The sequence below is a fragment of the Hyla sarda genome, chromosome 1, assembly GCF_029499605.1.
Source record: "Hyla sarda isolate aHylSar1 chromosome 1, aHylSar1.hap1, whole genome shotgun sequence".
Lineage (NCBI taxonomy): Eukaryota > Metazoa > Chordata > Amphibia > Anura > Hylidae > Hyla > Hyla sarda.
Window position 1 is genome coordinate 224,921,909 of NC_079189.1, and position 27,796 is coordinate 224,949,704.

The following is a 27,796-nucleotide window of genomic DNA, read 5'->3' on the forward strand; positions in this document are numbered from 1 at the left end:
TCAGACGGACCACATTCCTACGGTTATTGTCCTGCCCGGTTGTCGGGAGGGACCAGACCACCTCCCCATTCCGCTCTCGGAAAGCCCCCAAACCATGCCTCTCTCTCCAGAAAGACAGGTCGACCTCACCCCTTCCCTCTACCTGGATCGACCTGTCACCCCTGCGTAGAGCCTCCAGGAGGCGCAGTTGCAAATGGCCCCCAGGGCCGGACGGAGATGGGGACCCCCCTGAACCCCCGGCAGCGACATTAGCATAGCTCCTAGGAGCAGTCACTGCCGGGGGGGGGGGGGGGGCAGCCGGACCAGACCCAGAGCCAGAACCACTTACAACACCATTCACACCACAACTCTCCACCTCTTTATTTCCAGCCATACTACTACCACTCCCATCAACATTCACTCCACTGACACTCCCACATACACTCCTCTCACCCACAACACTACTACACCCATTAATATTACATCCTACATTCTTGTCCTGACTAACAAATTCTGGGCTGGCTGGGACTTGCAGTATGGCTGGCTTTAGTAAAGTCCTTTGTGCTGGCTTAGCCGCTGCTGGGGTCGACGCCGATGGTTTCTCCTTCATGGCTGATATCATATCTTGATTCTGGGGCTGCCCCACCGGGCGCACCCCAGCTCCTCCCACAGCGCCAGCACCTGCTTCACCCAACTTCACAGGCTCTGTGGATAATCCCGGCGCCCGGACACTCCCCCCCCTCACAGGGGAGTGCCCCGCAGTGCCGATAATGCCCACAGTACTCGGGGAACCGCCCCCGAGCACACAGGGGCATAACTCGCGCTGCCCACCATGAGCCCATCCTGCCCCTCCCTACCGGCAGGATGGGTGGGCTTCACATCTATTGCGTCTGCAGCTTTTACTGACGCCATGCTGTACCCCCCATGCTGGCTCCGTTCCACCACAGAAATGGAGTCTGGCAGTCTGGGGGGCCCAGCAGCCTGAACCAGCTTTGCAGCTGGCCCAGACTGCTGGAAAGGAACAAACACGTACTTCACTGATTCTTGTGTCTTTTGCTTTTTCCTCTTAACTGCCACATCATCACAGAGATCATCACCAAAGGTGAAATGCTGGAGGTGGGCTGGGGACTCCTGCATGACTATCGCCCTTAGCAATCCCCCAGCCTCACTCTCCACATCATCCTCCTTGCTCTCACTTGAAGGAAGAGCAACCTGGGCCGGTTCAATATAGCTGTCCTGGGTGGCCTGGGTGTCACAGGGAGCAGCCACAGGCACAGCGTCTTCCTCCACATTCTCATCCTTTTCCTCATCTCCACCATCCTCACTTTCTTCACCGCCACTGTTACGCCGAGCGCTCCGGGTCCCCGCTCCTCCCCGGAGCGCTCGCTTCACTCTCCCTGCTGCAGCGCTCCGGTCACATCCTCTGACCCGGGGCGCTGCGATTCCGCTGCCAGCCGGGATGCGATTCGCGATGCGGGTAGCGCCCGCTCGCGATGCGCACCCCGGCTCCCGTACCTTACTCGCTCTCCGTCTGTTCTGTCCCGGCGCGCGCGGCCCCGCTCCCTAGGGCGCGCGCGCGCCGGGTCTCTGCGATTTAAAGGGCCACTGCGCCGCTGATTGGCGCAGTGGTTCCAATTAGTGTGTTCACCTGTGCACTTCCCTATATCACCTCACTTCCCCTGCACTCCCTTGCCGGATCTTGTTGCCATTGTGCCAGTGAAAGCGTTCCTTGTGTGTTCCTAGCCTGTGTTCCAGACCTTCTGCCGTTGCCCCTGACTACGATCCTTGCTGCCTGCCCCGACCTTCTGCTACGTCCGACCTTGCTTCTGCCTACTCCCTTGTACCGCGCCTATCTTCAGCAGCCAGAGAGGTGAGCCGTTGCTAGTGGATACGACCTGGTCACTACCGCCGCAGCAAGACCATCCCGCTTTGCGGCGGGCTCTGGTGAAAACCAGTAGTGGCTTAGAACCGGTCCACTAGCACGGTCCACGCCAATCCCTCTCTGGCACAGAGGATCCACTACCTGCCAGCCGGCATCGTGACAGTAGATCCGGCCATGGATCCCGCTGAAGTTCCTCTGCCAGTTGTCGCTGACCTCACCACGGTGGTCGCCCAGCAGTCACAACAGATAGCGCAACAAGGCCAACAGCTGTCTCAACTGACCGTTATGCTACAACAGTTACTACCACAGCTTCAGCAGTCATCTCCTCCGCCAGCTCCTGCACCTCCTCCGCAGCGAGTGGCCGCTCCTGGGCTACGCCTATCCTTGCCGGATAAATTTGATGGGGACTCTAAGTTTTGCCGTGGCTTTCTTTCCCAATGTTCCCTGCATCTGGAGATGATGTCGGACCTGTTTCCCACTGAAAGGTCTAAGGTGGCTTTCGTAGTCAGCCTTCTGTCCGGAAAAGCCTTGTCATGGGCCACACCGCTCTGGGACCGCAATGACCCCGTCACTGCCTCTGTACACTCCTTCTTCTCGGAAATCCGAAGTGTCTTTGAGGAACCTGCCCGAGCCTCTTCTGCTGAGACTGCCCTGTTGAACCTGGTCCAGGGTAATTCTTCCGTTGGCGAGTATGCCGTACAATTCCGTACTCTTGCTTCAGAATTGTCCTGGAATAATGAGGCCCTCTGCGCGACCTTCAAAAAAGGCCTATCCAGCAACATTAAAGATGTTCTGGCCGCACGAGAAATTCCTGCTAATCTACATGAACTTATTCACCTAGCCACTCGCATTGACATGCGTTTTTCCGAAAGGCGTCAGGAACTCCGCCAAGATATGGACTCTGTTCGCACGAGGCGTTTCTTCTCCTCGGCTCCTCTCTCCTCTGGTCCCCTGCAATCTGTTCCTGTGCCTCCCGCCGTGGAGGCTATGCAGGTCGACCGGTCTCGTCTGACACTTCAAGAGAGGACACGACGCCGTATGGAGAACCTCTGCCTGTACTGTGCTAGTACCGAACACTTCCTGAGGGATTGTCCTATCCGTCCTCCCCGCCTGGAAAGACGTACGCTGACTCCGCACAAAGGTGAGACAGTCCTTGATGTCTACTCTGCTTCTCCACGTCTTACTGTGCCTGTGCGGATGTCTGCCTCTGCCTTCTCCTTCTCTACTGTGGCCTTCTTGGACTCTGGATCTGCAGGAAATTTTATTTTGGCCTCCCTCGTCAACAGGTTCAACATCCCGGTGACCAGTCTCGCCAGACCCCTCTACATCAATTGTGTAAATAATGAAAGATTGGACTGTACCATACGTTTCCGCACGGAGCCCCTTCTTATGAGCATCGGATCTCATCACGAGAGGATTGAACTTTTGGTCCTCCCCAATTGCACCTCGGAAATTCTCCTTGGACTTCCCTGGCTTCAACTTCATTCCCCAACCTTGGATTGGTCCACTGGGGAGATCAAGAGTTGGGGGTCCTCTTGTTCCAAGAACTGTCTAAAACCGGTTCCCAGTAACCCTTGCCGTAACTCTGTGGTTCCTCCAGTAACCGGTCTCCCTAAGGCCTATATGGACTTCGCGGATGTTTTCTGCAAAAAACAAGCTGAGACTCTACCTCCTCACAGGCCTTATGATTGTCCTATCGACCTCCTCCCGGGCACTACTCCACCCCGGGGCAGAATTTATCCTCTCTCTGCCCCAGAGACTCTTGCCATGTCTGAATACGTCCAGGAGAATCTAAAAAAGGGCTTTATCCGTAAATCCTCCTCTCCTGCCGGAGCCGGATTTTTCTTTGTGTCCAAAAAAGATGGCTCCCTACGTCCTTGCATTGACTACCGCGGTCTTAATAAAATCACGGTTAAGAACCGCTACCCCTTACCCCTCATCTCTGAACTCTTTGATCGCCTCCAAGGTGCCCACATCTTTACTAAATTGGACTTAAGAGGCGCCTATAACCTCATCCGCATCAGAGAGGGGGATGAGTGGAAAACGGCATTTAACACCAGAGATGGACACTTTGAGTATCTGGTCATGCCCTTTGGCCTGTGCAACGCCCCTGCCGTCTTCCAAGACTTTGTCAATGAAATTTTTCGTGATCTGTTATACTCCTGTGTTGTTGTATATCTGGACGATATCCTAATTTTTTCTGCCAATCTAGAAGAACACCGCCAGCATGTCCGTATGGTTCTTCAGAGACTTCGTGACAATCAACTCTATGCCAAGATTGAGAAATGTCTGTTTGAATGCCAATCTCTTCCTTTTCTAGGATATTTGGTCTCTGGCCAGGGACTACAGATGGATCCAGACAAACTCTCTGCCGTCTTAGATTGGCCACGCCCCTCCGGACTCCGTGCTATCCAACGCTTTTTGGGGTTCGCCAATTATTACAGGCAATTTATTCCACATTTTTCTACCATTGTGGCTCCTATCGTGGCTTTAACCAAAAAAAATGCTGATCCCAAGTCCTGGCCTCCTCAAGCAGAAGACGCCTTTAAACGACTCAAGTCTGCCTTTTCTTCGGCTCCCGTCCTCTCCAGACCTGACCCTTCCAAACCCTTCCTATTGGAGGTTGATGCCTCCTCAGTGGGAGCTGGAGCTGTTCTTCTACAAAAAAATTCCTCCGGGCATGCTGTCACTTGTGGTTTTTTCTCTAGGACCTTCTCTCCAGCGGAGAGGAACTACTCCATCGGGGATCGAGAGCTTCTAGCCATTAAATTAGCACTTGAGGAATGGAGGCATCTGCTGGAGGGATCAAGTTTTCCTGTTATTATCTACACCGACCACAAGAACCTCTCCTACCTCCAGTCTGCCCAACGGCTGAATCCTCGCCAGGCCCGGTGGTCTCTGTTCTTTGCCCGATTTAATTTTGAGATTCACTTTCGTCCTGCCGATAAGAACATTAGGGCCGATGCTCTCTCTCGTTCCTCGGATGCCTCAGAAGTTGAACTCTCTCCGCAACACATCATTCCACCTGACTGCCTGATCTCCACTTCTCCTGCCTCCATCAGGCAGACTCCTCCAGGAAAGACCTTTGTTTCTCCACGCCAACGCCTCGGAATCCTCAAATGGGGTCACTCCTCCCATCTCGCAGGTCATGCGGGCATCAAGAAATCTGTGCAACTCATCTCCCGCTTCTATTGGTGGCCGACTCTGGAGACGGATGTTGTGGACTTTGTGCGAGCCTGCACTATCTGTGCCCGGGATAAGACTCCTCGCCAGAAGCCCGCTGGTTTTCTTCATCCTCTGCCTGTCCCCGAACAGCCTTGGTCTCTGATTGGTATGGATTTTATTACTGATTTACCCCCTTCCCGTGGCAACACTGTTATTTGGGTGGTCGTTGATCGATTCTCCAAAATGGCACATTTCATCCCTCTTCCTGGTCTTCCTTCTGCGCCTCAGTTGGCTAAACAATTTTTTGTACACATTTTTCGTCTTCACGGGTTGCCTACGCAGATTGTCTCGGATAGAGGTGTCCAATTCGTGTCTAAATTCTGGAGGGCTCTCTGTAAACAACTCAAGATTAAATTAAACTTTTCCTCTGCATATCACCCTCAATCCAATGGGCAAGTGGAAAGAATTAACCAGGTCCTGGGTGATTATTTACGCCATTTTGTTTCCTCCCGCCAGGATGACTGGGCAGATCTTCTACCATGGGCCGAATTTTCGTATAACTTCAGAGTCTCTGAATCTTCCTCCAAATCCCCATTTTTCGTGGTGTACGGCCGTCACCCTCTTCCCCCCCTCCCTACTCCCTTGCCCTCTGGTTTGCCCGCTGTAGATGAAGTGACTCGTGATCTTTCCACCATATGGAAAGAGACCCAAAATTCTCTTTTACAGGCTTCATCTCGCATGAAAAAGTTTGCCGATAAAAAAAGAAGAGCTCCCCCCATTTTTGCTCCCGGAGACAAGGTATGGCTCTCCGCTAAATATGTCCGCTTTCGTGTCCCCAGTTACAAACTGGGACCACGCTATCTTGGTCCTTTCAAAGTCTTGTGCCAAATTAATCCTGTCTCTTACAAACTTCTTCTTCCTCCTTCTCTTCGTATTCCTAATGCCTTTCACGTCTCTCTTCTCAAACCACTCATCCTCAACCGTTTTTCTCCCAAATCTGTTCCTCCCACTCCTGTTTCCGGCTCCTCGGACATCTTCTCTGTCAAAGAGATCTTAGCTTCCAAAAAGGTCAGAGGGAAAACTTTTTTTTTGGTGGACTGGGAGGGTTGTGGTCCTGAAGAGAGATCCTGGGAACCTGAGGACAACATCCTAGACAAAAGTCTGCTCCTCAGGTTCTCAGGCTCTAAGAAGAGGGGGAGACCCAAGGGGGGGGGTACTGTTACGCCGAGCGCTCCGGGTCCCCGCTCCTCCCCGGAGCGCTCGCTTCACTCTCCCTGCTGCAGCGCTCCGATCACATCCTCTGACCCGGGGCGCTGCGATTCCGCTGCCAGCCGGGATGCGATTCGCGATGCGGGTAGCGCCCGCTCGCGATGCGCACCCCGGCTCCCGTACCTTACTCGCTCTCCGTCTGTTCTGTCCCGGCGCGCGCGGCCCCGCTCCCTAGGGCGCGCGCGCGCCGGGTCTCTGCGATTTAAAGGGCCACTGCGCCGCTGATTGGCGCAGTGGTTCCAATTAGTGTGTTCACCTGTGCACTTCCCTATATCACCTCACTTCCCCTGCACTCCCTTGCCGGATCTTGTTGCCATTGTGCCAGTGAAAGCGTTCCTTGTGTGTTCCTAGCCTGTGTTCCAGACCTTCTGCCGTTGCCCCTGACTACGATCCTTGCTGCCTGCCCCGACCTTCTGCTACGTCCGACCTTGCTTCTGCCTACTCCCTTGTACCGCGCCTATCTTCAGCAGCCAGAGAGGTGAGCCGTTGCTAGTGGATACGACCTGGTCACTACCGCCGCAGCAAGACCATCCCGCTTTGCGGCGGGCTCTGGTGAAAACCAGTAGTGGCTTAGAACCGGTCCACTAGCACGGTCCACGCCAATCCCTCTCTGGCACAGAGGATCCACTACCTGCCAGCCGGCATCGTGACAGCCACTACTCTCCCCATCATCCACCTCCACCTTACCTGGGGATTTCGTGGCGGCAAACCGGTCTTCATTAATCAGCTTTTCCTGGAAACGACCGCTTCCCTCCAGGATCTCGTCTCTCCTCTCCTCCAGCTTCACAATCTCGCTTTTCAGCACTGTGATCCTCTTTCTTAGCTCTGGCCTGTTCTTTTTGGACCCCGTGCTCACCAGATTCTGAGCCACACGTAGATCCTCCCTGGCCATCCTCAGCTCCTTACCGCACTGGTCATATTCCGCAAAGCGTGCGGCCATGAGGGAGCAGTATGTATCGCTCGACTCCTTGGGCCCTCTCTCTGCCTACATCTCCACTTTTTTCCTCCTCGCCTTGCTTCCTCCAGATCTCTGGTTGGCACCCGTCGCCGTGGAAGCAGAGCCTGCATTGCTGCAGACTCTGCCAGATTTTCTTCCTCCGGCCGGAACAATGGCTGTTGCAGTTTTCTCTCCACCCCCCGCCAGCCTGGAAGAACAGGGAGTGGAGACTCGAGATTTCCGGGGCTCCATGCAGGGGAGGCTCTCCCCAGGAGTCTGCCACCCTCCTGGGAAAAGCAGTTAGAACACCTGCCTCTTTAGTTCTCTTGGAAGTCCTGGAGAGCTCAAACAGGGACACACCCGCACACTTCTCACACTGAACAGCTGTGTTTCACAGGATGTGCTCTCTGCTGACACCTCTGTCCATGTCAAGAACTGTCCATAGTAGGAGCAAATCCCCATAGCAAACCTATCCTGCTCTAGATAGTTCCTGACATGGACAGAGGTGTCAGCAAATAGCACTGTGGTCAGACTGGAAAGAACTACACAACTTCCTGTGGAGCATACACTAGCTTATAAGTACTGTAAGTATTAAGATTTTAAATAGAAGTAATTTAAAATTCTGTTTAACTTTCTGGCACCAGTTGATATAAAAGTAAATGTTTTCCAGTGGAGTACCCCTTTAAGTAATTCTGGGAGCTGTATATTTAAATGGTGAAAACTTCTTTAACACTTTCCCATTCTGTGGCAACTGGTATATCTGATTACTATACTGGAATTTCTCACAATGCGCTACAACAGTGGTGTCTGTCACAACAGGCTAAAAACTTACTGGGGGGAGGGGGAAGGTATGGGGGTGACACCGTTTTCTACCGCACCGGGTGACACCAACCCTAGCAACGCCACTGACCGGGAGGGCCCTTACCTGCCTCCTCGGTATCTGATCGACGAATGACTGCTCCGTGCCTGAGATCCAGGCAGGAGCAGTCAATCGCCGATAACACTGATCACAGGCGTGTTAATACATGCCAGTGATCTGTGTAAGAGGTCAGTGTGTGCAGTGTTATAGGTCCCTATGGGAGCTATAACACGGCAAAAAAAGAGTTAATAAAGATCATTTAACCCCTTCCCTAATAAAAGTTTGAATCACCCCCCTTTTCCCATAAAAAAAATAAAACCGTGTAAATAAAAATAAACATATGTGGTATCACCGCGTGCATAAATGTCCGAACTATAAAAATATATGATTAATCAAACCGCACGGTCAATGGCGTACGTGCAAAAAAATTCCAAAGTCCAAAAAAGAGTATTTTTGGTCACTTTTTATACCATTAAAAAATGAATAAAAAGTGATAAAAAAAGTCTGATCAAAACAAAAATGCTACCGATAAAAACTTCAGATCACAGCGCAAAAAAATGAGCCCTCATTCTGCCCTGTACGTGGAAAAAAAAAAAATTTATAGGGGTCAGAAGAGGACATTTTAAACGTATAAATTTTCCTGCATGTAGTTATGATTTTTTCCAGAAGTACGACAAAATCAAACCTATATAAGTAGGGTATCATTTTAATCGTATGGACCTACAGAATAATGATAAGGTGTCATTTTTACCGAAATATGCACTGCGTAGAAACGGAAGCCCCCAAAGGTCACAAAATGGCATTTTTTCTTTGATTTTGTCAAACAATGATTTTTTTTCCCGTTTCACCGTGGAGTTTTGGGTAAAATGACTAATGTCACTGCAAAGTAGAAATGGTGATGCAAAAAATAAGCCATAATATGGATTTTTAGGTGGAATATTGAAAGGGATATGATTTTTAAAAGGTAAGGAGGAAAAAACAAAAATGCAAAAACTGAAAAACCCTGCGTCCTTAAGGGGTTAAGAAATACATTTAAATATCTTATATTAATTTAGTATCAAATTTGTACATGTTGTGTGATGCCAATTATCCGTTCTCAATATTTCCGTTTCTACTTAGTCCTTATAGGTGACTGACAACTTTGAACATCTCTTTGGCCGTGAATCTGTAAGGGTTTCGTTATCTAGCCGTTAGAAAATATGGTGTAATATTTCACGAAAAGTAAATGCTCTTGGAGTTGCCAAACGCACACCAGCTGAATTGCAGCATAAATCGTATGACTGTAAGCATCAAGTCAAAGTGAAGTTGTTCAAAATACACCTACACTCAAAAAAGACAGGAGGTGGACCACCATCACATAAAAAGCTAAATGAAATTGAAGAGATGGTATCCAAAACCTTTCAACATGAACAAATAGAAGGCATAGGAAAATATGATATTATGGCTGGCTTGGAAGGTAAATATATGATAATTTTGTGTAAACTAGCAGTATTCCCTGATAATTTTAAAATGTAGCCTTACCTGTACTTTATTAAAAACAATGTTATCTTGTTTAATCTTTGCCAGGGTGTTTCTTATATTATTGTCGCAGAAGCAAACAAAGAAGCCGGTAATCTTATTGTTAAAATTTAAAGCATTAAAGGTGTGTAGCAACACAGGTGAAAGGGCGCAGGGTTTTTCGTTTTTTGCACTTTCATTTTTTCCTCCTCACCTTTTAAAAATCATAACCCTTTAAATTTTGCACCTAAAAATCCATATTATGGCTTATTTTTTGTGCCACCAATTCTACTTTGCAGTGACATCAGTAATTTTACCCAAAAATCTACAGCGAAATGGAAAATAAAATCATTGTGCAACGAAATTGAAGAAAAAACGCCATTTTGTAAATTTTGGGGGCTTCCGTTTCTACGCAGTACATTTTTCGATATAAATGACATCTTATCTTTATTCTGTAGGTCCGTTCGATTAAAATGATACCCTACTTGTATAGGTTTGTGTGGTGTCCCGGTACCGTATTACATACGTTACCTTGTGGTGAGGTCCCTACGTTACCTTGAGGTGAAGTCAGAGTCCCTAGGAACAGTGGGGGTCCTCTTCCTTAGTTAACCCCTCATCACCCCTCAGTTAGCTATAATTAATGTAAATATAAATGTAGAGATGTATATTTAATATTCTTACCTTGTTTGCGTCACAGGACCTGTGGGTCATGTGACCGGGTTGCAGAACTCTATGGTTTTTGCTAAAGGACCTTTGGTGGTTTTGGACATGTGATCACCCACAATCCATTGTAACGGTGAGTGACAGCTGATTGGACCAATCCAAAACGGCCAGCCCCTGCCCATATAAGGGAGCTGCGCCATCTTGATCGCTCTCTTGGGTTGCTGATTCTGGACGAGGTAGGACCTCCGCAGCTTACAAGAAAATTACTAGGCCTAAGCCTGTGCTAGAGACGGATAGTTCATACAATTCCCCGCTATCTCCGCAAGATTTCCGGACCTAATCAAACCACTAAATCCGGCGGATCTATGCAAATACAATCCTCTAAAGCTAAAGAGAACTTTCCGGTTCTAAGCATCTGTCAATCACTGCTGTGCTGTTTAACCCGATAATGACCATGGACGAGTATAGACGTCCAGGTTGGCGGCCGTTCCCGCACCTGGACGTCTATACTCGTCCATTCTTCTCGTGGGTGCTGCCCAGTGCACCCACGAGATCGCGGCAGGGACTCGGCTGTATCACACAGCCGGGACCCTGCTGCACTGCCGGGACTGAAGTAAAGTTCGGTCCCGGCAGTTTAAACCCTTACAGCCGCGGTCGGAAATGACCGCGGGCTGTAAGTGTTATGACAGAGGGAGGGGGCTCCCTCTGTCTCCTCTGCAGCACCCCGCATCGCGATCGCGGGGTGCTGTGTGTAATACGCGGCTGGCCGGGGCCTGCCGCACTGCCGGGAGTGAAGTTCACTTCACTCCCGACAGTTTAACCCTTACAGCTGCGGTCAGAAGTGACCGCGCGCTGTAAGGAGTTCTGACAGAGGGAGGGGGCTCCCTCTGTCTCCTCTGCAGCACCCCGCAGCGCGATCGCGGGGTGCTGTGTGTGGCCGCACTGCTGGGAGTGAAGTTCACTTCACTCCTGACAGTTTAACCCCTACAGCCGCGGTCAGAAGTGACCGCGCGCTGTAATGAGTTCTGACAGAGGGAGGGGGCTCCCCCTGTCTCTCCTGCAGCACCTGGGAGCATCGCGGGGTGCTGCTGCATACCTGGGCAGCCGGGGGTCCTACACAGACCCCCAGGTCTGCCCTGGGTATTGCCTGAGAGGCACGTCCTAATATGCTGCCTGCTAGTGAAAACTGGCAGGCAGCATATAACTGCAATGCTTTGGAATACTAAGTATTCCAAAGCATTAAAAAGTGTAAAAATAAATAAATAAAATAAAAGTGTAAAAATAAATAAAAATTTTATAAAAGTGTAAAAAATTTTTTTTTTAAATACATTTATTAAATTAATCTAATAAAAAAAAAAAAGCATAATGTGTAGGATCGCATTGGCGGACATCCGCAGCATGTAATATGCTGCGGATGTCCACCATGTGATCCTACACATTATGCAGCAGTCACGGTAATGATCTTGCTGCTGCGGCTGGGTAGCTTTGTGTGTCCACTCATAGCGGCGGATGAGCTACCCAGCCGCAGCAGTGATGGATATATTCGCCATGAGCGGGTGCTTATTCCCACAACATGGCGGATATATCCATCAGGAGCCTTAACTGTCACAGACAGACGCGTTACACTGCCAGCCGACAAAGGACCAATCAGAGAGGTCTCTGGTCCAGCCAATAACTTGTAGGGGTGCGGTATATAAATGGGGTCACTTGTGGGGGTGGGGGTACTGTTCTGCCCTGAAAGCCAAATGGCGCTCCTCTCCTTCTGAGTCCTACCACGCGGCCAAGGAACCATATATGGCCAAAGCGAGGGTATTTCCGAACATGGGACAAGCAGCTAAATAAAATATAGGGTGCATTTCTTTCAATATCAGAAGTGATGTACAAAAAATATGCCCCCCAAATGATGCATTTGTGAAAAATAGCAAATTTCGAATTTTTAAAACTGACTTTGCAACAATTCCTGCCAAAAAACTATGGTGTTAAAATACTCACTGTACCCCCTAGCGAATACCTTGAGGGGTCTAGTTTTTAAAAAGGGGTCATTTGGGGGGGGGGGGGTGTTCCTATGTTCTACTACCTTTTAATTTCTGCAAACCTTGCATAGCTCATAAAAAAAGATGTACTTTTCAAATTTTCAAAATTTCAAGTTAAATTGTTAGGCTTCTAACTAATTTAAAATGTTAATTAAAAACTAAAAAATGACGTCAAAATAAAGTAGACATCTGAAAGTATAAGTTTCATAAACTATTTGGTCAGTAAGTATAAATATATGCAACCTATTAGTGTTAAAATAGCAAAAAATCGTAATTTTTTGTAAAAATTTCATGATTTTTTGCATTGTAAAAAAACTACAAATGATATCGGCTTACTTTTACTATGTACATGAAGGACAACTTGTGACAAAAAAACAATGTCAGAATTATCGTGATTGGCAAAACGTTACCAGAGTTATTCTCTAATAAAGACAGACATCCCCGATTTGAAAAAACAGGCCTGGTCTTTCAGGGACGTACAGGTTTATTTGCATTGGTCCTTAAGGGGTTAAATAGACTCTGTTATCTGGACTGTTACCGTTATTGCAAATACAGAAAATCTTCAGTAAAGATTCCGCAAGTTTTAAGTTCAGCACTGCTGTGGACAAATATTTATTTCACCTATCAATCTTGGGAAGGGTGGCGATAGGCCCAGCATCAATACAGAGTATTAACCCTCACCCTGGCGTCATGAGTGACAAGGGTTAACAGCGCCCTTTATAATACTTAACAACAGCACCCCAACTACCCTACACCCCCACAAGGCTTTATTCCCCAAGTTTACCACATTTGATTTTGTCGTACTTCTGTAAAAAATCATAACTACATGCAGAAAAATGTATACGTTTAAAATTGTCATCTTCTGACCCCTATAACTTTATTTTACCACATATGGGGCGGTAAGAGGGCTCATTTTTTGTGCTGTGATCCGAAGTTTTTAGTGGTACCATTTATGTATTGATCAGACTTTTTGATCGCTTTTTATTCATTTTTTCATGATATAAAAAGTGACCAAAAAAACGTTATTTGGAATTTTTTTACGCATACGCCATTGACTGTGCGGTTTAATTAATTATATATTTTTATATTTTGGACATTTACGCACGCGGCAATACCACATATGTTTATATTTATATTTATTTTTATTTACATGGTTTTGTTTTTTTTATGGGAAAAGGGGGGTGATTTGGACTTTTATTAGGGAAAGGGTTAAATCACATTTATTAACTTTTTTTTTACACTTTTATTTTTGCAGTGTTATAGCCTCCGTAGGGGGCTATAACACTACACACACTGATCTTATACACTGTTCAATGCAAAGCCATAGCTTTGCATGGATTAGTGTTATCTGTGATCGATTGCTCAAGCCTGCATCTCAGGCTTGGAGCAATCAATCGCCGAAGGGACACGCCGGAGGAAGGTAAGAGGACGTCTGCTCGTCTCCCAGCTGATCGGGACATCGCATTTTCACTGCGGTGGTCCCGATCAGCCCCACTGAGCAGCCGGGCAGCTTTCACTTTCGTTTTAGACACTGTGTTCAACTTTGAACGCCGCGTCTAAAGGGTTAATAGATCGCTGCCGCGAGCTATTAGCCCCGGGTCCCGACTTCAGATACATGCCAGGACCCACCCGATATGACGCGGAGTCACTGCATGACGTTATATATCGCGGGAGCCGGTCAAGGACGAAAATATACGTCCTTGGTCGTTAACCTCTTAAGGACGTAGGGCGTACCTGTACGCCCTACGCCTGGTACCGGTGTTTAAAACGGGGTCACACCTTGACCCCGCATCACCCCGGGTGATGCGGGGTCAAGGTGTGACCCCGTTTTAAACCCTGGGCCCGGGACCCTGGGCTAACAGCGCGCTGCACCGATCATGGTGCCGCGCGCTATTAACCCTTCAGACGCGGCGATCAAAGTTGACCGCCGCATCTGAAAGTGAAAGCAAATGCTTCCCGGCAGCTCAGTCGGGCTGATCGGGACATCGCGATAAAATCGCGATCTTCCGATCAGCTAGAACGCAAGCGGAGGTCCCCGTACCTGTCTCCGCCGCGTCCAATCGGGGTTTGATTGCTCTAAGCCTGAGCTACAGGCTTGAGCAATCGAGCCCCTATCTCGCTGATCCATGCGAAGCTATGGCTTTGCAGGGATCAGCATAAGAGATCAGTGTGTGCAGTGCTATAGCTCCCTATAGGAGCTATAGCACTGCAAAAAAATAAGTGAAAAAAAAAGATAACAAAGGTCATTTATCCCCTTCCCTAATAAAAGTTTGAATCACCCCCCTTTTCCCATTAAAAAAAAACTGTGTAAATAAAAATAAACATATGTGGCATCGCCGCGTGCGGAAATGTCCAAACTCTAAAAATATATAGTTAATTAAAATGCACAGTCAATTGCATACGTGTAAAAAAATTCCAAAGTCCAAAATTTTTGGTCACTTTTTATATAATGAAAAAATGAACAAAAAGCGATCAAAAAGTCCGATCAATACAAAAATGGTATCAATAAAAACTTCAAAACACGGCGCAAAAAATGAGTCCTCATACCGGCCCGTATGCTGAAAAATAAAAAAGTTATAGGGGTTAGAAGATGAGAATTTTTTACATATAAATTTTCCTGCATGTAGTTATGATTTTTTTCCGAAGTACGACAATATCCAACCTATATATGTAGGGTATCATTTTAACCGAATGGACCTAGAGAATAAAGATAAGGTGTTATTTTTACTGAAAAATGCACTGCGTAGAAACGGAAGCCCCCAAAAGTTACAAAATTACATTTTTCTTCAGTTTTGTCGCACAATGAATTTTTTTTCAGTTTTGCCGTGGATTTTTGGGTAAAATGACTAATGTCACTGCAAAGTAGAATTGGTGGCGCAAATCATAAGCAATCATATGGAATTTTATGTGTAAAATTGAAAGCATTATTATTTTTAGAAGGTGATGAGGAAAAAATGAAAATGCAAAAATGGAAAAACCTTGCGTCCTTAAGGGGTTAATGACTACCTTATTTAATTTTTTTTTTATTCTACTTTTGTGTGTAAATACTTAGTAAAAAAATTTCTATTTTAATGTTTGTTTTTCTTGACTTTTTGATTTCTCAAAAAATTACAGTAAATTTGCAGACAAGCACAGAGAATGAAGGAGGACCAGATCTTCACCAAAATCTTCTGGATGAAGCAGGACCTGTCCCTGATCTTGAAGAATCAAGGGTTGAAATAGGAGAGGAAACACAAAATCAAGTGAAGTTAAATTTAGATTTTGATGTGTTACCAACACTTAGTTAAAAATGAGGCTAATATTAAAACTATATTGAAAGTCAAAACAAGCTAACAGCAGCATTAGAAACTACCAGCAGCAAAATGTGTGCAGAAGTTGCAACAGTATCTGAAGCTATTTTTGCTCTAAATTAAACAATGTCCAGGATAGCTGATCACATGACAGGGACTGACCAAACTAGAAGGGTATCGACTTCTGGATGGTCTGTTGAAGTCACCCCACCTGAAAGTATGGCTGTTTCTAGAGATGAGCGAACTTTTCAAAAATTCGATTCGGCCGATTCACAGAATTTTCCGAAAAAGTTTGCTTCAATCGGAATTTTTTTGCGGCCAATCTATATTATAAAAGGCTATTTCTAGCCTACATACAGCCTCTATAGGGGTATATAAAACTTTGCTGTGTTCTAAAACGCATATGGAGTGTGCTGGGGTAGTGAAATAATACTGTTATTCAGAATAACATGCAGATTACCGGCATCGCTTTTAGAATCACTGCCGCACAGCAGCACAATGACAGAGCCTAGTGGTGGCATCAGTGTCAGGAGACCATATAGTGACTAAATGACATAGCGTGGAGGTGTTGGCAGCATGAGGACACCATATAGTGGCTGAATGACACGGCTTGGATGAGGCTGAAGCATGAGGACACCATATAGTGGCTGAATGACACAGCATGGAGGTGTTGGCAGCATGAGGAGACCATATAGTGTCTGAATGGCACAGCGTGGAGGTGTTGGCAGCATGAGGAGACCATATAGTGGATGAATGGCACATCCCGGAGTTGCCAGCAGCATGAGTAGGCACTAGGCCTTCACAATCCCTAAGATTAAAAGATGAATTAAGAAATTTAAACCGAAGATTTTGGATAGCGGGTGCTACCTATGAGAAAATTTTAAATTCCCAGATCCAGGCCCCACAGCGGCATCAGTAAACCATATATTGCCTGAATGACACAGCATGGAGTTGGCTGATGCACGAGAACACAGCAGGACTTCACAATTCCCCCCCAAAAAACACAACAATTTTATAAATTTTTGAAAAAGATTTTGGATAGCGGGTGCTACCTATGAGAAAATGAGAAATTCCCAGACCCAGGCCCCCCAGCGGCATCAGTAACCCATATATTGCCTGAATAACACAGCCTGGAGTTGGCTGATGCACGAGTACACAGCAGGGCTTCGCAATCCCCCCCAAAAAACACAACAATTTTATAAATTTTTGAAAAAGATTTTGGATAGCGGGTGCTACCCATGAGAAAATCTGAAATTCCCAGACCCAGGCCCCCCAGCAGCATCAGTAACCCATATATTGCCTGAATGACACAGCCTGGAGTTGGCTGATGCACAAGTATACATCAGGGCTTCACAATATCCCCAAAAAACCACACAATTTTTGAATTTTTTTAAAAAGATTTTGGATAGCGGGTGCTACCTATGAGAAAATTTGAAATTACCAGACCCAGGCCCAGCAGCGCCATCATTTTTTTTATTTGAAAATTAAAACAAACTTTGAGTGTCCCAGACCCCATCGTGTGGGTACGGAGGACGAAATCCAACAAGCTCCCACAGCAACATCAGTAAAGCATATATTGCCTGAATGACACAGCCTGGAGTTGGCTGATTCACGAGTACACAGCAGGGCTTCACAATTCCCCCCCAAAAACACCACAATTTTAGAAATTTTTGAAGGACCAGATCCAACAAGCCCCCACAGGGCTCATGTGGCCGTGAGATGTAGGCGCAACGTCTCCATTGCCCTGACCGGCCATTGTTTCCAAGACTTTTCGCCAAGGCAAACCATGTGAAGAACAGCGTGACACCGCTGTGACCTGCACACATGGTATGCTGAAGGGCCACTGAGACTTTACCGGGCAGTGGAGGCTTAAGACACAGTGGAGGATGTGGAGGCGGAGTAGCACACTGTCACAGGACCAACGGGCTGACAGAGTGTAGTAGGAAGCAGCATTGAGTACACACCAGGGCTTCAGAAAGAAAAAACAACCATTTAAAAAATAAATGTTAAGAATATTTAGGACAGCGGGTGCTACCTATATATTGCCTGAATGACACAGCCTGTAGTTGGCTGATGCATGAGTACACACTAGGGCTTCACAATCCCCCCCCCAAAAACACAACAATTGTAGATATTTCTGAAGAAGACTTTTGGATAGCGGGTGCTACCTATGAGAAAATTTGAAATGCCCAGACCCAGGCCCAGCAGCGCCATCAGTAAACCATATATTGCCTGAATGACACAGGCTGGAATTGGCTGATGCATGAGTACGCACCAAAGCTTCACAATCCCTAATAAAAAAGACGAAAAATGACAAAAAAAAAACGAAAATTTAGGACAGCGAGTGCTCTCTATATATTACCAGAATGACGCAGCCTGTAGTTGGCTGCAGCATGAGGAGACCATTGAAATGTGTGATTTTTTTATTTGAAATTTAAATCAAAATTTGTGTCCCGGACCCCGCCGTGTGGGTACAAAGGACCTAATCTCACAAGCACCCACAGGGCTCATGTGGCCGTAAGATGTAGGCGCAACGTCTCCATAGCCCTGCCCGGCCATTTTTGGTTTTTGTACCTTTGTTTAAGAACAAGCATATCCAAGAGTCCAGAAGACTCTATAATGCAGGACGGTGGACCACCAAAAGACATTCTTCTATAAAATAATTTTTTATGAAATAAAGAAGCAGAGTTCATCCCTCTCCGTATTTTTTTGGAAATTATTACTTTAAAAAATCACACGCAACAAGCGTTCAATAGTGTAATGGTTATTATTCTGGATAATTCTAGTTTATTACAGTGATAATTATCAGAAAATTTGAAAAAAACACTACCCAAGAGTGTTTAATAACCCCCTACATTGCACCATAAATGTTGAAATTTAAATTAAGCATGTATGTATGTATTTCAAAAATCCGAAGATTAAAGGCCCAAGCCCAGAAGCATCATGAAGTCAAGTAGTTCCTGAAAGACACAAGAGCAGTCAGGAGTAGGCATCAGCAGTACCCAAGAGGCATTAATAACCCCTTACATTGCACGATCAATCGCGAGATCGAGCAATAACAGGTTTGTTATGCCCTCAGATGTCCGGGGCTGCACGCGCGCTACACTGAACGGACCAGCGTGTGTCTATCTTTCACCGACAGGTGCGGGTAACCCGCTGAACCCCGTTCGCGATAGGGATCAGGGATTGCAATTATTTGCCAGGAAAGAAGAATCACAACTAAGTGTGGATCATAAGCTCGGGTTCATTAAGTCCCTGCCATTTGTACACACCGCATGTCTCTACTACTGATTGGATGGTTTAGTGAGGTCCTCGAATCGTCCCCGGCGGGGTAGGAGAAGGCCCTGGCAGAGCGCCGAGAATTTAAAGATCATTGTTGAAATTTGCATTAAGCATGTATTAGCTATTGCTAAACTTCCAAAAAGTAAAGGCCCAAGGCCAGAAGTGTCAGTGAGGCAAGTAGTTCCTGAAAGACACAGGATGAGTCAGGAGCAGGCATTCACAGTACCCAAGAGGGTTTCATAACCCCTTACATTTAAAGATCAATGTTGAAATTTGCATTAAGCATGTATTTAGCTACTGCTAAACATCCAAAAATTGAAGGCCCAAGGCCTGAGGCATCAGGGAGGCAAGTAGTTCCTGAAAGACACAGGATGAGTCAGGAGCAGTCATTCTCAGTAACCAAGAGGGTTTCATAACCCCTTACATTTAAAGATCAATGTTGAAATTTGCATTAAGCTTGTATTTAGCTACTGCTAAACATCCAAAAATTAAAGGCCCAAGGCCAGAAGCGTCAGTGAGACAAGTAGTTCCTGAAAGACACAGGATGAGTCAGGAGCAGGCAATGGCAGTACCCAAGAGGGTTTCATAACCCCTTACATTTAAAGATCAATGTTGATATTTGCATTAAGCATGTATTAAGCTACTGCTAAACATCCAAAAATTGAAGGCCCAAGGCCTGAGGCATCAGGGATGCAAGTAGTTCCTGAAAGACACAGGATGAGTCAGGAGCAGGCATTCACAGTACCCAAGAGGGTTTCATAACCCCTTACATTTAAAGATCAATGTTCACATTTGCATTAAGCATATATTTAGCTACTGCTAAACTTCCAAAAATTAAAGGCCCAAGGCCAGAAGCATCAGTGAGGCAAGTAGTTCATGAAAGACACAGGATGAGTCAGGAGCAGGCAATGGCAGTACCAAAGAGGGTTTTATAACCCTAATTGATAACCCAAGAGGGTTTTATAACCAACCATAATTGGGAAATGTTGGTGTAGCAGCATGGTCAATCTACTCTGAGGCATCTGGCATTGGTGGCTGGAAATCCTGGCTGATCCATCCCTGATTCATCTTGACAAACGTCAGTCTCTCCACATTTTTAGTGGACAGACGAGTTCGCCTTGGGGTGACTATGGCCCCGGCCGCACTAAACACCCACTCTGATGGCACACTACTGGCAAGGCAGGACAGCTTTTCCAGGGCAAACTCTGCTAGTTGCGGCCATAAATCAAGTTTGGCTGCCCAGAAGTCCAGCGGATCTTCAATGGTTGTTGACATGGTCATGTCAAGGTATGCCACCACCTGCTGGTTCAGGTCCTGCTCCATGTCTACCTGCTGCTGATGAGTTGCTTCACTATGTGGGTGAAGAAAGCTACTCATCAGTGACTGTAGACTAAGGCTGCTGCTGATTGAGCTGGTACTGCTCCTGCCACCCCTCCCCAGCAGCCATGGCAGTGGAAGGTGAGCGCAGAGGGCCCCCCGAGTCAGACCTGCGAGTGGATGGACCATGTGGCCGATAAGCATCAGCCAACTGACTACGTAGAATCTCTCTGTAGTAGGTCAGTTTGTCCTCCCTCTCAGTGGGTGTAAAAAAGGCCCCCATTCTGGGACGGTAGCGAGGGTCTAATAAGGTGGAGATCCAGAAGTCATCCCGCTGACGAATTTTAACAATTCGGGGGTCACTACGCAAGCAACTGAGCATGCATCGTGCCATTTGCGCCAGTGACTCGGAGGGACTACCTGCCTCCATCTCCACTGCATACTGCCATGGTGTGTCTGGGTCCTCTGTCTCGCCTTCCTCATAACCCTCCTGCTCCTCCTCTCCTGTCCGATGACTAGAAACACCGGCCATCTCATCCAAACTAAACTGTGCTCTGCTCTGCCCCTCATCATCCTCCTCCTCCAGTTTAGCCCCCACAGGGCTCATGTAGCCTTGAGATATAGGTGCAACGTCTCCTTTACCGTGACCAGCCATGGTTTCAATCATTTGTTGTAGGAAATGTAGGAGTAGAATTACGTAATTCATGGCGTAATCCAAGCGACTTACAAATAATGTGGCTTCCTCAAAGGGCCTCAGCAAACGGCAGGTGTCACGTATGAGCTGCTACTGGTTCACATTGAAGTTACACAGGGGAGTACTCCTATCTGCTTGGATCATCAAGAAATCGGTGATGGGTTTTCTTTGTTCATATAGTCTGTCCAACATATGGAGGGTGGAATTCCAACGTGTGGCAACGCCACAAATAAAACTATGTTGTGGGATACCGTTCTGACGCTGCAGCTCAAGGAAGGTGTGCTTAGCGGTGTACGAGTGGCTGAAGTGCATGCACAGTTTCCTTGCCATTTTCAGGATGTTTTGCAAATGGGGTGAAGACTTGAGGAAGTGCTTGACAACCAGATTCAACACGTGTGCCATGCAGGGCGCATGTTTCACACTTCCTTGTCGCAGCGCGGACACGATGTTCTTCCCATTGTCGGTCACCATGGTTTCCATTTCCAGATTTCGTGGAGTAAGCCATACTCGGATTTCTTTACGAATGAACTTTAGCAGTTCCTCCACTGTGTGACTCCGTTCGCCAAGGCAAACCATGTGAAGAACAGCTTGACACCGCCGTGCCCTACACACATGGTACGATGAAGGGCCACCGAGATTTGGACGTGCAGTGGAGGCCGAGGACGCGGTGGAGAATGAGGAGGCGGCCTCACACACTGTAACAGGACCAACTGCCTGGGAGCGAGAGCGTGGAGGAGGAAGCGGTGTGACCTGTCCAAGTTGCTGTTGTGGCTGTGCAGGAACCACATTTACCCAGTGGGCCGTAAAAGACAAGTATTGTCCCTGCCCGTAGTTACAGCTCCACACTTCGACGCTGCCGTGCACTTTTGAACACACTGACAGGCTCAAGAACTGGCCCACCTTCTCTTGTACAAACTTATGCAGGGCTGGTACTGCCTTCTTCGCAAAGAAATGATGGCTTGGGACTCTCCACCTCGGCACAAGCCATCAATTCTCTGAAAGGTGCAGAGTCCTCCACTTGAAAAGGGAGGGACTGCAACACCAGCAAATTGGAGAAAAGCACATTCAACTTCTGCGCCGTTGGATGAGTGGGCGCATACTGTTGTCTCTTGGACATGACTTCGCCGATGTGAGAAGCAGGAGCGACAGAAGGAGGGTTTGACACACAGCTCCCTCCGGCTGAGGTGGTGGAGCCTTGGCTGGATCAAGGAGGGAGCGGATGGCCACAGGGTGATGCAGGACCACTACATCGGAGCCACGGTTCTCCCAGGCCGCTTTATGGTGGCGAAGCATGTGTTGACCCAGGACCGTGGTGCCGACATTTGGACCCTGGCCACGCTTCACCTTCTGCCGACAGATCTTGCATGTGGCTACGTGAACCTCCTCCGAATGCCTTATGAAAAACTTCCACACCGCAGAGTAGCTGATTTTCCCACCCGCAGTCCACACTAATTGACTGCTACTGGCGCCGTCTTCAGGAACCCCTGTTCCACTACCTCCCGGAAAGGTAGGCTGCCGCAAAGCAGGTGGTCTCCCTCGGGCACGTTTGGCTCCTGAATTTCCACTCCTGCCACCATGCTGACTGCCAACCGTGCTACCGCCTTGCTGCCTCAAGGCCAACCTGCAACTCTCTTGCCCTGATGATGATGAAGCCCCTTCTGCACCCGGCTCCCAATTGCGATCGGCTTCATCATCATCAACAGGTGTGTGCACGTCACTGATGTCCTCCTTAGGTTCCCCAACAGTGTCTGCTTCAGGACCCTGAACACTTGCAACACCGCCTCCCACGTCACTCTCCGCATCACTACTTGGCCGGCTAGCGGAGCAAGCGGCGCATGTCTCCTCCCTTTCTTGGCTGTCCAGTAGCTGCTGACTGTCCTCTATTAGATCGTCCTCAGTAAATAATGGAGCTGAACCCACAGCATAAGATACTTCTTTAGGAGAGGGAACAGCATAGGACAAAGGCAATGGGAGGACAGGGACTGCTCCCGGGCCATGCCAACTGAGGGTTGTGTCTGAGGAACCCACCGACTGTTGACTGGGGGTGTCAGATGTCACTTGTGATAATGTGGATGAGCGTGTTAACCAATCAACGACGGCAGATGGGTTGCTGATGGAGACACGACCGCTGGCTGATAACTGGAGCTCAGGCCTCTCGCTGTGACTCCTGCTGCCACTCGCCCCAAGTCTGCTGCCTACTCTGCCTGAAATGTTTAGGCCTCTGCCACTCCTCTGTGCACGTCCTGGCACTTCTCTGCCTGACATACTTAGTGCGTTTATGAGGGTATTACAATACGCTACACTACTCTTTAAACAGTATTTGTCTAGAACAGCAGCAGGTGATTACTTACGGCTGTCCTTTCACAGTATGTAGGCCCTTTACAAATTAAGAGGTACAAGACTTGGATGTACGTATGCGGTATACACTGATGAGGGTAGTAAGATGCGCAACTATAGGCAGAAAAAACTCTGTGTTTTTTTTTAAAACACCAGCCGGTTAATACTATTGTTTGTACTTTGAAAGGTATGGAGCACCTTGACAGATTAACAGGTACTAAATGGTACAATACTTGGATGTACCTATGCGGTATGCACTGATGAGGGCAGTAATATGCGTAACTATACGCAGAAAAAACTCTGTATTTTTTAAAAACACCAGCCGGTGGATACTATTGTTTGGACTTTGAGGGTATGGAGCACCTTGACAGATTAACAGGTACTAAATGGTACAATACTTGGATGTATTTTTTAAAAACACCAGCTGGTGGATACTATTGTTTGGACTTTGATGGTATGGAGCACCTTGACAGATTAACAGGTACTAAATGGTACAATACTTGGATGTACCTATGCGGTATGCACTGATGAGGGCAGTAATATGCGTAACTATACGCAGAAAAAACTCTGTATTTAAAAAAAAAAAAAAACAGCCGGTGAATACTATTGTTTGGACTTGCACAGTATGTAGCCTCTTGACAAATTAACAGGTACAAAATGGTACAAATGCACTACAGTCCACTGAACAATCACGTATTTCTGAACAGTAGCAGGACCCAACAGTGCAGCACCACAAAAAAACAAAAAATACAGGGATTAAACCCTAAATTGCACTCTGTCACACAATTCTGAGCGGCAGAAGATTTGTGGAGCAAAAAAAAAAAAAAAAAAAACTCAATTGGGCTGAAAAATGAGGAGATAAGATGCTTCAGAAAGTTCAGGCAGCTTGGAGATCTGTATGAGGCAGCTGACAGCTATCTGCCCCTCTTTGCTGCAATGCTCAATAACGTGAATAGGAGGTTTAGCTATCAATGATCCTTCTCAGATTAACAGCAAAGCACTCTGCACTCCTGCCTTTCCCTAATGCTGATGTGACTAGCAGTTGCAGTGTAACGCTGTGGTATGAGCTATTCACACACACGCAGTCCCGTCCTCTCTATCTGAGTGCATAGATGAAATGAAAAGAGGCAAGATGACCGCCGATTATATAGGGGCTGTGACATCACAGGGGTCAGTGAACACATCTCACTACATCTCACATGTGATTCAGGGTCAGCCCGCCTACCTTCATTCCCGCCGCTGTTTCCCGCCCTCCCATAAACCCCTGCCCCATGTACTCACATGTGGATCCGCCATCTTAGGTCTCCAATAGCCTGGAATGCTGCAAAATGAAGTTTAATGAAGCGATTCGCACAATCGAATGGCGGCGATATTCGCATTCGTTGCAAATCGAATTTTTCATGAAATTCGTAAAGAATTTGGGTTCATCAACTTCGATTCGCTCATCTCTAGCTGTTTCCTTTGACACAGAAAGAAAAAAGTGTGAGATTGCTTCCTCAGCATAGCATGAAATTGAGGCCACATTCCAAAGCTAGTCCAACAGTTCTGTCCAGTGACAGTGATTGCACTGTAGTTGGAGATGCTGAAATGAAAAAATGTTTAGGGGACACTTCCCCTGTCCCTGGTCCCCTAACCCTTTAACCCCTTAAGGACCGAGGACGTACCGGTACGTCCTTGGTCCTGCTCTTCTGATATAACGCGGGGTTACACAGTAACCCCGCGTCATATCATGGCGGGCCCGGCGTCATAGTGAAGCCGGGACCCGCCTCTAATAGCGCGCAGCGCCGATCGCGGCGCCGCGTGCTATTAACCCTTTAGCCGCGCGCTCAAAGCTGAGCCGCGCGGCTAAAAGTGAAAGTGAAAGTTCCCGGCTAGCTCAGTCGGGCTGTTCGGGATAGCCGCGGCTAATCGCGGCATCCCGAACAGCTGACAGGACAGCGGATGGGCCCCTTCCTGCCTCCTCGCTGTCCGATCGCCGAATGACTGCTCAGTGCCTGAGATCCAGGCATGAGCAGTCATCCGGCAGAATCGTTGATCACTGGTTTCTTATGAGAAACCAGTGATCAACATAGAAGATCAGTGTGTGCAGTGTTATAGGTCCCTATGGGACCTATAACACTGCAAAAAAAAAGTGAAAAAAAAGTGAATAAAGATCATTTAACTCCTCCCCTATTAAAAGTTTGAATCACCCCCCTTTTCCAATAAAAAAAAAAACACAGTGTAAATAAAAATAAAAATAAACATATGTGGTATCACCGCGTGTGGAAATGTCCGAATTATAAAAATATATCATTAATTAAACCGCTCGGTCAATGGCGTGCGCGCAAAAAAATTCCAAAGTCCAAAATAGTGCATTTTTGGTCACTTTTTATATCATTTAAAAATGAATAAAAAGTGATCAATAAGTCCTATCAATGCAAAAATGGTACCGTTAAAAACTTCAGATCACGGCGCAAAAAATGAGCCCTCACACTGCCCCATACACGGAAAAATAAAAAAGTTATAGGGGTCAGAAGATGACAATTTTAAACGTATTAATTTTCCTGCATGTAGTTATGATTTTTTCCAGAAGTCCGACAAAATCAAACCTATATAAGTAGGGTATCATTTTAATCGTATGGACCTACAGAATACATATCAGGTGTCATTTTTACCGAAAAATGTACTACGTAGAAACGGAAGCCCCCAAAAGTTACAAAACAGCGTTTTTTTTTCAATTTTGTCGCACAATGATTTTTTTTCCCGCTTCACCATAGATTTTTGGGCAAAATGACTGACGTCATTACAAAGTAGAATTGGTGGCGCAAAAAATAAGCCATCATATGGATTTTTAGGTGTAAATTTGAAAGTGTTATGATTTTTTAAAGGCAAGGAGCAAAAAACGAAAATGCAAAAACGGAAAAACCTCCGGTCCTTAAGGGGTTAAGGACCCATGACGTACCACTACACCATAGGACCCTGGGTGTTAAGGACTCATGATGTACCAGTACGTCCATGGGAATTCCGGTTCCCTCCGTGCGCCGGTCGGGGAACGGACCGGGATGACTGCTGATATCGATCAGCAGGCACCCCTTGCAAATGCCCAGGGGAGTCATCAGACACCCTATGTCGGCGATCGCGGCAAATCACTGGTGAATTCACACCAGCGATTTGCGGCTATTCTGGGTCATACAGGTCTATGGTGACCCAGAAAATAAGAGGGATCAGGGGTTGTCCAAGACACCCACGATCCCCCTGAAGGGATAGGAGTGAGGTGGCAGGGGTACCGCCCCTCCTATACCTGCTATTGATCGTCTAGAAGCGACGACCAATAGCATATCGGGGGCGGGGGGGTTAACTTTCGGTTTCCCCATTCTGCCCACCCACAATAGGCGGGGCAGAACGGGGAAACCGAGGAGGATCGGCGCCGGAGGTCCACTTACCCATCGGCGGCGGTGATCGGTGGTGGCGAAGGAAGGCGATGCGGCTCCCTGGATCCTACGGAAGCCGGTGAGTTGCCTAGCAACATCTGGAGGGCTACAGTTTGAGACCACTATACAGTGGTCTCTAAACTGTAGCCCTCCAGATGTTGCAAAACTGCAAATCCCAGCATGCCCAAAAAACAAACAGCTGTCTCGGCATGCTGGGAGTTGTAGTTGCGTACCTCCAGCTGTTGCATAACTACATCTCCCAGCTTGCCCTTTGGCGATCAGTACAGGCTGGGAGTTGTAGTTTTGCAGCAGCTGGAGGCACACTGGTTGGAAAATACTGAGCTAAGTAACAGAACCTAACTGAAGGTTTTCCAACCAGTGTGCCTCCAGCTGTTGCAAAAGTACAACTCCGAGCATGCACGGTCTGTCAGGGCATGCTGGAAGTTGAAGTTTTGAAACCGCTTGAGGTTTGCCCCCCCACATGTGAATGTACAGGGTACATTCACACGGGCGGGTTTACAGTAAGTTTCCTGCTTGAAGATTGAGCTGCGGCAAATTTTTCGCCGCAGCACAAACTCCTAGCGGGAAACTCACTGTGAACCTCTGGCAGTGCAAATGTACCCTAAACACACTACACTACACTACATTAACACATAATACAGGGTAAAACACTTCATATACACCCCCTTACACTGTCCCCCCAATAAAAATGAAAAACATATTGTACGGCAGTGTTTCCAAAACTGAGCCTCCAGCTGTTCCAAAACAACAACTCCCAGCATTTCCAGATTGTCCAGGCATGCTGGGAGTTTAGCAACAGCTGGAGGCCCCCTGTTTGGGAATCACTGGCGTAGAATACCCCTATGTCCACCGCTATGCAATCCCAAACTTAGTCCTCAAATGCACATGGCACTCTATCACTTTGGAGCCCTGTCGTATTTCAAGGAAACAGTTTAGAGCTACATATGGGATATTTATGTACTTGGGAGAAATTGCACAACAAATTTTGGGGGGCATTTTCTCCTTTTACCCCTTATGAAAAGGAAAAGTTGGGGGCTACACCAGCCTGTTAGTGTAAAAAAAAAAAAAAATTACACTAACATGCTGGTGTTGCCCCATACTTTTTATTTTCCCAAGCGGTAAAAGGAAAAAATAGACCCCTAAAATTTGTAACGCAATTTC